The following is an 8,994-nucleotide window of genomic DNA, read 5'->3' on the forward strand; positions in this document are numbered from 1 at the left end:
GCCACTGGAGCTGAGCACAGTCTCCAACCACAGTAGGTTCTGTCTTAATCAGCTGCAATATCTAAGTTATCTCCTGGGCAATGTGATGGAAGAGTTGTCACAGGTCAGTGGTCTAAAACCTATGAGATGAGGGGAGTAACAAGCAGAGGGCAGCCATTCAACTTCCAAATACCAATATTAAAAAAAAAAATTCCATTCCTTGATTCCCTGTCCCCCAATTCCTCATTCCTGTCCTGGGAGGCTCCAGGGATGTGCCCTACATCACCTTCTCCATCCTTTCCCTTGTAACACCAGCTGTGGGGGTGCCTCTGTGGGAAGCAGAGGGCTGGCTTCTAGCTGTGCAGGGCGTGTGGCAGAGCGTAGCTGCATTCCGGTTGAGGATACAGCATGGAGGCGATGAGGCTACGGGACTGACAGAGAGCAATTTCAGGGCAGTGTAAGGGGTCAGGAACAAGCGAGCGATTGTGTTAGTGTTCTGCCTCATCCCTGTGTCACCATAGCTTTTTGCCGGAACGGTTCCTCCTGATGCTGCGCCTGGCTGCGAGGAGCCAGTCTTGCCCTGCAAAGCCAGAGTCCTCTCTCTGGGCCACCCCCCTGGTGCGTTTGCTCGAGGACTGACGCGCTCGTAATGCTGCTTTGCAGGGAATTTCAGGAAAGTCAGGAGTTAACAGCATTGGTGTCTTGTAATAACTCCGTGTGTGCGTCCTACCTGGACTTTGCTTATTGGGGCAATTTTCTTTATCTGTACGCTGGTACATATTAAAAATGAAGGCTATTTAAATACTTCGACTGATACAAAATACCTTTGTGAGATTTCACTGACAGAGAAATACCTTTCTGGGGATTTGTACTGATAAAGAAATGCCTTGTGAAAATGAGCTCTTAAAACAGGCTTGTGCTAACAAATTGAATGGATCGCTTGCTCAATCACAACATGCTCTGTGTTTAAGAGCTGAATTATGAAATGCTGGGTTCTCACTTGAATGTGTTTATTTGGCAAGGTATTCTTTTGCCTTTCTTTTTTCTTTTTTCCCTGCTGGTGAAGTTGCCACTCACTACGTGCGAGGGAGGTGCGTGCTGGGACAGGAGGGCAGAAGCAGCCTGTGGATCGTTGCTGGAGGAAGGTCCGCTTGAAGTGAGGAGGGTGGTGTGCAGCACAGACAGCTTGTCCCTGCAGCACTCCCGGAGAATGCTGCCTGCCGGTTTTGGGAGCCAGGAGGCTTCTCACAGAGGGGCTCTGGGGCTCTGCCTGTGCAACCTCCAGCGACTGCACACCCGAGTGCTGCTGGTGGTCTGGGGCATTTCCATGGGGTGAGTCACTGGATCCTGCCATGTCTGCGTCCCTTCACCCGCTGCCCATGCTGAGGTGGAGGGTGGGTCTGTGCTGACATCTCCATGCCAAAACCCTGTTGAAAGCTCTGGAATGAGGGCAGGAGGCAGGACTGCTGCCAAGGGTGCTGTTGCTGTTTTTGTCCTTTGACACCTATCTCTGAGGCTGCCCTCACGCTTTGTGTTGTGCTGAGCCTTGCAGGGCCTTCAGGCCAGCCCGCCTCCCCATCCCGGGCTTTCCAACACCTTCATCTCTCCCTAGGGAGCAGCGGAGGCCATGGGCATGCCCAGGATTGTGACCAGTGGGTGGGACGCGGTCCTCGGTAAAAGTTTTCAGTAGGTTTGCTGACTCCTGAGTTACACGAGTAGAAAAGGGTAGGTCCGGGCTGCTTGCCAGCACTCGAACAGGGAGGTAACATCTGCTTATCCTGACCCCGGAGGGGTGGGAGGCAGCAGATAAGTCAGAAGGCTGATGAGGCCAGGCAGTGGTCTGCTGGAGGAGGACAGATAGGGCAAAACACACTGGCCCACATTCGCTTGGGCTTCACTGCCCCCAGCTGCTGCGGCTGCCCGGTTTGTAGCGGGGATGAAAACTGGTTTGCGTGGCTGCAGCCTGGTTTATGGTGGTGCAGCTTTCATGGGTGAGTGAAGTAAAGAGAGCAGGGTCTGACTCTCGTCCCTGCTTAAGGCCGTCGTGTCAGAGCAGTAGCGCGGCTCTCCTGCACTCTCCTGCTTAAAAACCTGACTGCAGCCGAGCCCGGGGTCCCCTTGAGGACCGAGTGTGGCTAGGGAGTGTTTGTAACAGTGTCGGGCTCAAGTAAGCAAAGCTTTGTTTAAAGACGTACTAATTACCTAATACTATTCTAACACAAACTGCTCTCCTAGTCTAGACAGCCAGCACTTCTGACACTGCAGACAGTTTGCCCTTAGAACAGAGTGTTTCCATATGCTGTACCGTGTTGGTTTGTACACTTTTCCCAATATAGGATGCAGAAAAATAACTATAGTATTCGAAAGAAATTATTTTAGGACACAGCTCCCAGGTTCATAATTATTTTATCTAGAACATGGACTGAATTACCCTGATGTATGCTCCAGTTATGTGTCAGTGCTCTTAAAACCTGCTGTGTTTGGGGTTTTTTCTCTCCGTGCTCGTCTTCAAGCAGCTATTTCAGCTCTGAAGACACATTATCACCGAAGTTGGCCCCACTTTCTCACACAAAATTTGCAGTGTAAACATACCTTTAAATGTGAGTCTTAATCCAGGTCAAAAATTTCTGACTTTGCAGGTATTCATGAAGTTGGGCTGTGAACCCCTATCTTGTGTAAATATATTTGCTCCTACTTCATGGAAGGTTTATCAGTTTCGTATATAAAGTTCCAGATATGCTTAGTACATAAAATTTGGCGTCTGATAAGTGGGAACAGCACTTAACAAAGAATGTCTTTGTGTGAGACTCTCACGGGCTCCCGTGTTATCACCTTTTTTTGCTGATTGGTTTTGTGCTGAGAGCAGTGATACGCTTTCCTGAAAGTCTATAACCTGCTGTTTGTTCTGCAAAGCTGCTCTGAACCTTGACAAATTTTCAGAGAATGTTGTTTTTTTTTTTTTTTCCAGGAATTCGTAGGAGAAGGTGATGTCAGTTCAAGTAGTGTCCTGAGATGCTTGTAAGCTGAGACACGTAGAGCTGCTGTCCCTGTTTTTGTGCAACACGATCTGTTGTGTTTAAAAGTTTCACTGTACGGGGGAACTCAAAACCATTTGTCTGAGATGTCAGGTTTCAGAGTGAATGGTGCTTCTTTAAGTATTCATCAAGCTCTACAATGGGAGGCTGCTGGTGCCACCATGCCTTTGTAGGCGAGGAGGCAGCGTTGGCACCAGGGATGATGCTGCCACTGAGGAGCTGTAAAATCTCCCAAGTGTTTTGTGAATCTCGTTCAAGCAGCTTCTGTTTTTGTGTACCCTGAGCTGCGTATGTGGCCCAGATAAATGGGCGAATGGATTTCATGTCAGATTTGCAAACAGAAGTCGTGTCAGAGCTCTGCGTGGATTGGGCCAGAGATTTCCAGCCTAGTTTGTGCAGCAGCCGGAAGCTCCTAACTTAGTATTATTATTTTCATCATGAAGTTGACAGTGTGATTCCAACTTCCAATAGCATGTTCAGATTTATTTCTTGCCCCATTTCTCTTCAGCCTGGTTCACGTACGGCAAAAATACTCCTGATGAAAATGTACTAGAAGGCTTGCACACTCGGGGTAGAAGAGAAATCTTTTATGGAGAGCTGTTTTTTATAAAGCTCTGGGGAGGGGAGCCGCGTGCTTCGGACGGTATTTGGAAATCAATAGCGAGGTCATTTTACATACAAGAAAAAAAGAGGAGAGGTGCGTAGACCATAAGGCAGTGGCATACGGGGCTGGGAGGAGGAATGATTCTGTGAACTAGCAGTAGGGAGTAAATCAACCTGATCTATGTTCATAGACATCTGATGTCTGCTGGGCCTAGTGGAGAAGATGGGAGCAGGTGGAAGAAGCATACTGTTTACCTAATTAGAAACATTAATAAAATCTTTCCAACGTTTTTCTAAATTAAAATGCGTTTGAAGCATATGTCAGACTTCTCACATCCAGGAAGGATCTCCAAAACCCCGCCGTTCCCCAGGGAGGCTGTTTCCAGCCCACCTTCTTCAGGGCTCTGCCAGGTAACAAGTCTACCTGGTCGGAGGATGGACTGGGATGCGCATTAGCGGTTGGAGAAGTTGGGGTTCTCCCTCAGTGCACCCGTACCCCTCTTAAATCAGTGGGAAAAGGTCTGTCGTTGGAGTCGACAGACCAGGGAATTGGAAAAACCAAGGAAAATGATGGTGGTAGAAATCATTGAAGAAAGGATTTAATCTCTGCGTGTTTATTGAGAAGTCGGTGGTGGTGGGGAGCAGGGTCTGGGCTGCTGTACAGTCGGAGCAGCTCCGTATATCTCCAGTGTATTTTAGACACTGAGGAGACAAAGATGATGCTAATTGCAAGAGAAACTACTTAACTGCTTTGTATTATGTGTGAAATGAAGGGGGAATAACGCTGATTGAATGACCTATTTTGACTTTCTCAGTATAATGTTTAATGTTTTAGTCTTTTTCTGGACAGTGAATAATAATTTTATCAAATCCTGCTGGAAATGAATATGTTGCTGGGCAAAATATTTTATCCTTGCAGTTTTAACTGCAGAGCTGCCTCTTGCCGCTTCTCTCGGTGGCAGGAGTTTCCTCTTTTGGCTGGAAAGGTCTTTTGCTATACAACATGGTGACGGCAGGTTTTTTTAAAATACAAAATAGAGACCTGTCAGGAAGAATATAAAATAGGGCACTGAAGGAGTCTAATTTAGAGGGAGAAAGGGCATAAATCTCCACCTCTCTCTGATGACAGAAGGCCGAAGTACAGCAAGAACATTTCCTTGCTTGTAAAATGCTGGTCCCGATGCCGGAGAAGTTGTTCTGTTAAAGGCACAGCTGTATCTAACCTCCGTACAAGTTTTTCGACTCTATTTTCGGTATGTAACTGGATGTTACTTGAGGGGGTTTTTCGATGACCTAGCGCCTCCGTTAGGGTCTGCTCTGCTTATTGTGCCGTCACAGAAGTAGTGTGCAATAATAGTGAATAAGTCCCATATGAATGTGGGTGGTGAAAGGAGAAAAATAACTTCAAATAAAGAGGGGTGTTGTCAACTGAGCAGCCAGTGTTGATCCTATGGTGCTGAAAAGTGGAAGCAGGAAAAATAGTCTTTTTTTTTTTTTTTTTCAAAGCTGGAAAATCTTAACTGAAAATTCTGTTCTGGCCAGAGTTTGGGCCCCTTTTTAAACTCTCATCACGTCTGAAAAGTGGAAGCAGGAAAAATAGTCTTTTTTTTTTTTTTTTCAAAGCTGGAAAATCTTCACTGAAAATTCTGTTCTGGCCAGAGTTTGGGACCCTATTTAAACTCACAGCGAGTTGGCATTGGTGCAGCAGTGCTGCAAAGTATTGAGGGAGAACAGAAGTTTTGGCGACTTGTTTGTACTTGAGAGGATCCTCAGATTTTTTTGTCCATTTAGGATAACTGTCCAGGATAACATGACCTGTAGCGTCACTTGCAGCCGCTGGATCCAAGAGTATAAATAGTGAAAAGAACGCTGATTTGGCCAGGATAAAATGTTCAGTTTGGGTTTTTTTCAACGTCTTGTGTTGGGACTTAACCCTGGCAAAAGCTTCTCACATGTCCTTTTTTATTCAGGCTCGTCTTAAGCGTGTAGAATGACAATGTTCTCTAATTGAAGGAAAAACCCCCAAGTAGTAAATTGAGAATTAGTGTGGATTTGGTGACCCTTCAGCCTGAAGGAAAAACAGTTTGCTTGGGCAGTATGATAGCAGTTGTTTGAGAAATTAAGTGTATTTCCTTCGATTGTAGTTGAATCATGACATCTTACTAAATTTATCCAGTCCTGAGTGCCTGGTTTCTGGTTTGACATTTTTCTTGGCTTTCGTGTTTTTTTTTTTAAAGAAGCTCTGCAAAGGCCGAGAGATTATAGTTCCCTTATTTTCCTCAGGAAGCTGTATCAGGTATTAAACCACCGGTTCTTCCAGGTGGGTACCTCTTGCAGGTGTGGCATCCAGCAGCTTTCTCCCTAGAAGCACCGCAATACAGCAGTGCCAGCGATGGACCTTTCCCATTTTCCAGGAGCAGGAGTAGGAAAGTTGGATTTTGTAAGGCTTGACCATTAACTGCAGACCAGTGGAGTATCTCTGTGGATAGTTCTCACCGCTCGGTGAAGTGCTGAGCAGAAGTACTAAAGAAGAGTGTACTTCATGTATATAAAAATCTACCCTCAAAAAAAAATGTTCCAGTATGAAAGGCAAGTGCTTGGGAAGTGCAAAGTGTCAGAAGTAAAGCAGCCTGTAACACTTGAAATTATTTCTCATACTGGCTATGACACCGTCGTTAGTAACGAGCTCACACCCCCCCCAGTCTCCTTATCGAGCTGGATACTTCCAGGGTTATTCAGGGTTTCAGCTCATCCCCCGTGATCTCTGTGTGGGCCCTATGCCATATTCGTTGCACTCAGCGCTGAGTAAAGAAATACGCCCTTCCCGGTGTGCTTGTCTGTGTCATTCGCCTCTTCAGTATCTGTGGGTTTCCCTGACAAGCCCTGCACCCTTTTCTCCCCTCCCCGAGCTCCCTGTGCCCCATGGTCTCGTCACAGCCTCCTTTCCTGTGACTCCAGTCCTCCTCCCTGCATCCCTCCTTCCTTTTCCTGTGATCTCCCACCCCTCTGCCCACCTCCCTTGGTTTTCACATCTGCCCTGCCTGTCCAGCTTGCCTGCTTTGTTGTCCAGGTCCCCATTCCTCATTTCCCCCCTGCCCCAGAATTCTGTATTTCCTGTGTCTTGCCTATCCCAGGCCACTTACCCTGTTTCTAATCCCACTTTCAGTTCAGGTTTGCAGAGCTATTAGCAACGGGGAGCAGGGTTTTATAGTAGGAAGTGTTGGACAATGCAAAGTGTAGGTGGGGCTCACAGCACCACCTATAATTTACTGCATTGTTTATTTTTTTAACTAATCCACCCTTAGGTAAGCAGTCCTGGTGCTGTCAGCGTGCAAATCCTTAGTCATTTGGGTACTCCTGTTCCCTCTGCTTATACTGTGTACAGAGGGCTTGCTCATTTGTGTAAGAAATGGAGGGTTCGGTCTCAGGCTTCGATTTCTGTTTTCACGTGGCCTGAACTAGACAGCAGTGTCTGAGATGATACAGTTCAGAGGGCTCCTGAGCTGTCCCTGGAATATTCAGTGGTACGTGTAGTACCGGCTCTCATTTCCTTGGGGAGGGGTTGTTCCCTTTTCCTTCCTAATCAGTGTAAGGAGTGGAGACGTACAGAGTCCTCACTGATAATCGGTGACATGGAAGTGTACAGTCGGTAGTCACACACAATATTCTGCATACCCTAGGAGGTGCCCTCTGACTTGGTGTGTTTAGACTAGAAAATACAAAGAGCCTTTTCCTTGCATAGCTCCATGGTTTTCTTCTGTCTTCTGCCAACCTCATGCCTGGTCTTTAATGATTCCAGTAAACGCCTCCACATCTAGGTGGGAAGCTTATCACTTTTTTTTTTTTTTTGTTATCTGAAGTAGACTGATTCTTACTGAATTGTTGCTTTAAACTGCAAGGTGGTGCCTTGGAGTGTGGGAGAATGGACACCTTGGCTGCTTTCACTGGGTGCATCTTAGCTTCTCTCATGGTAGGCAGTTTCCAGTGGGCTTGGTGCTAGATGAAGGCATTTAATGGTGTGAATAACCTTATATTGACCTTTTAAAGAGCTTACGCATAGAGCGTGCGGTTTATGAGTCCCTTGTCCCTTCGCGATGAAGTTCAAAACTTTAATTGGGTAGCAGGGTGGCCTGTCCTCTCTCCACCACTTTGCAACAGCGCAAAGACAGATCAAGCGCGTTCTGCTTCCTCTGCTGCAAGAGAAGTCTGCGGTTTATTCTCCACCACTGCTCCTCAAGCCGTTCAGCAGCTCGGTGGACTGAGGGGTTCCCTGGTGGTGGCTGATGCCTTTCAGGTACCATGGTTCAGCTTCCCCGGCGATTGATAATAGCCGTTCAGTCATGGCTCTCTGGGTCATGTTGTGCAGGGGTTTCCTGATGGTTGTGGTGACCTTGGGGGGGAATTAGACTGGATGTAATGTTTCCAAGGTTGGAGACGCCTGTGCCATTGAGCTGGTGCACATTGCCGAATCAATTGCTAGCATTGGCAGCATTTTGCTTTAGGGAAATCTCGCAGCTACATCACAGTCTTGTTATTAGTAGATTATTGTTAATTGGTTTTAATACAGAGACAGATATTTGCATGGAGGAGGGACCTTAAATAGCTGGTTTCTATGAAGTATTTTCCCTATATGCAGCACTGTTGCAGGGCATACCCTGGCGCCGTCATGACACAATGTGCTCAGGCACTTTTAATTTATGACCTAACAGATAGCGAACGTGCCGCTTTGCAGGTGACGAAGGAGCACACCGTGACCCTGCTTCAGCAGCACAAGTTTTGAGGCGACTGGTTTTGCCCTGCGAGATTGGGGTCCGGGTCAGGCGTAGGGCTGCCTCCCTCTTTCGCTTTTTGGTTTCGTGCTGGTGCAGCGGGGTGTTTTCGCAGGCCGGCTCAGCTGATGCCCCACTCACGTCTGAGCGTGCTTGTGCGGTTGCTGAAGTCACCAGGAGCCCTCTGTGGAAACGCAGCCCCCCTAATTCAGCCGGTCCGAGGTTTACCGTGTTCGTAATTGACTGTCAAAGTGTTGCCTTTAATTCAAGTGCTGGTAGGATTTTCCTCAAAATGCCTGTGTAGTGTTAAGCCAGTTAGGAGTTACAAGTGTAAATATGTTTACACAAAAACGAGGAATGCATGAAAGCTGGCATTGCTTAAGCAGCCAAAAGCAGCGTGATTGTATGCTAGAGGGACACTGGAAATGTAGGTTGCTGAGTGTGCCTCCAGAAGTAAATCCCAACCAGAAGCGCTTGCGGTCCCTGCCTCCTGATGCACTGCCTGCCTGCTACAGCTGCTCAGGCGACAGGCGGGAGAGGGCTCGGCAGTCCCTGGGCATCCTCGTGGAGTTTATAGGAAAGTTTGAATGCAGAAGCGTCGGCTGCTT

This window comes from Buceros rhinoceros, unplaced genomic scaffold (assembly GCF_000710305.1).
Source record: "Buceros rhinoceros silvestris isolate BGI_N320 unplaced genomic scaffold, ASM71030v1 scaffold2377, whole genome shotgun sequence".
Lineage (NCBI taxonomy): Eukaryota > Metazoa > Chordata > Aves > Bucerotiformes > Bucerotidae > Buceros > Buceros rhinoceros.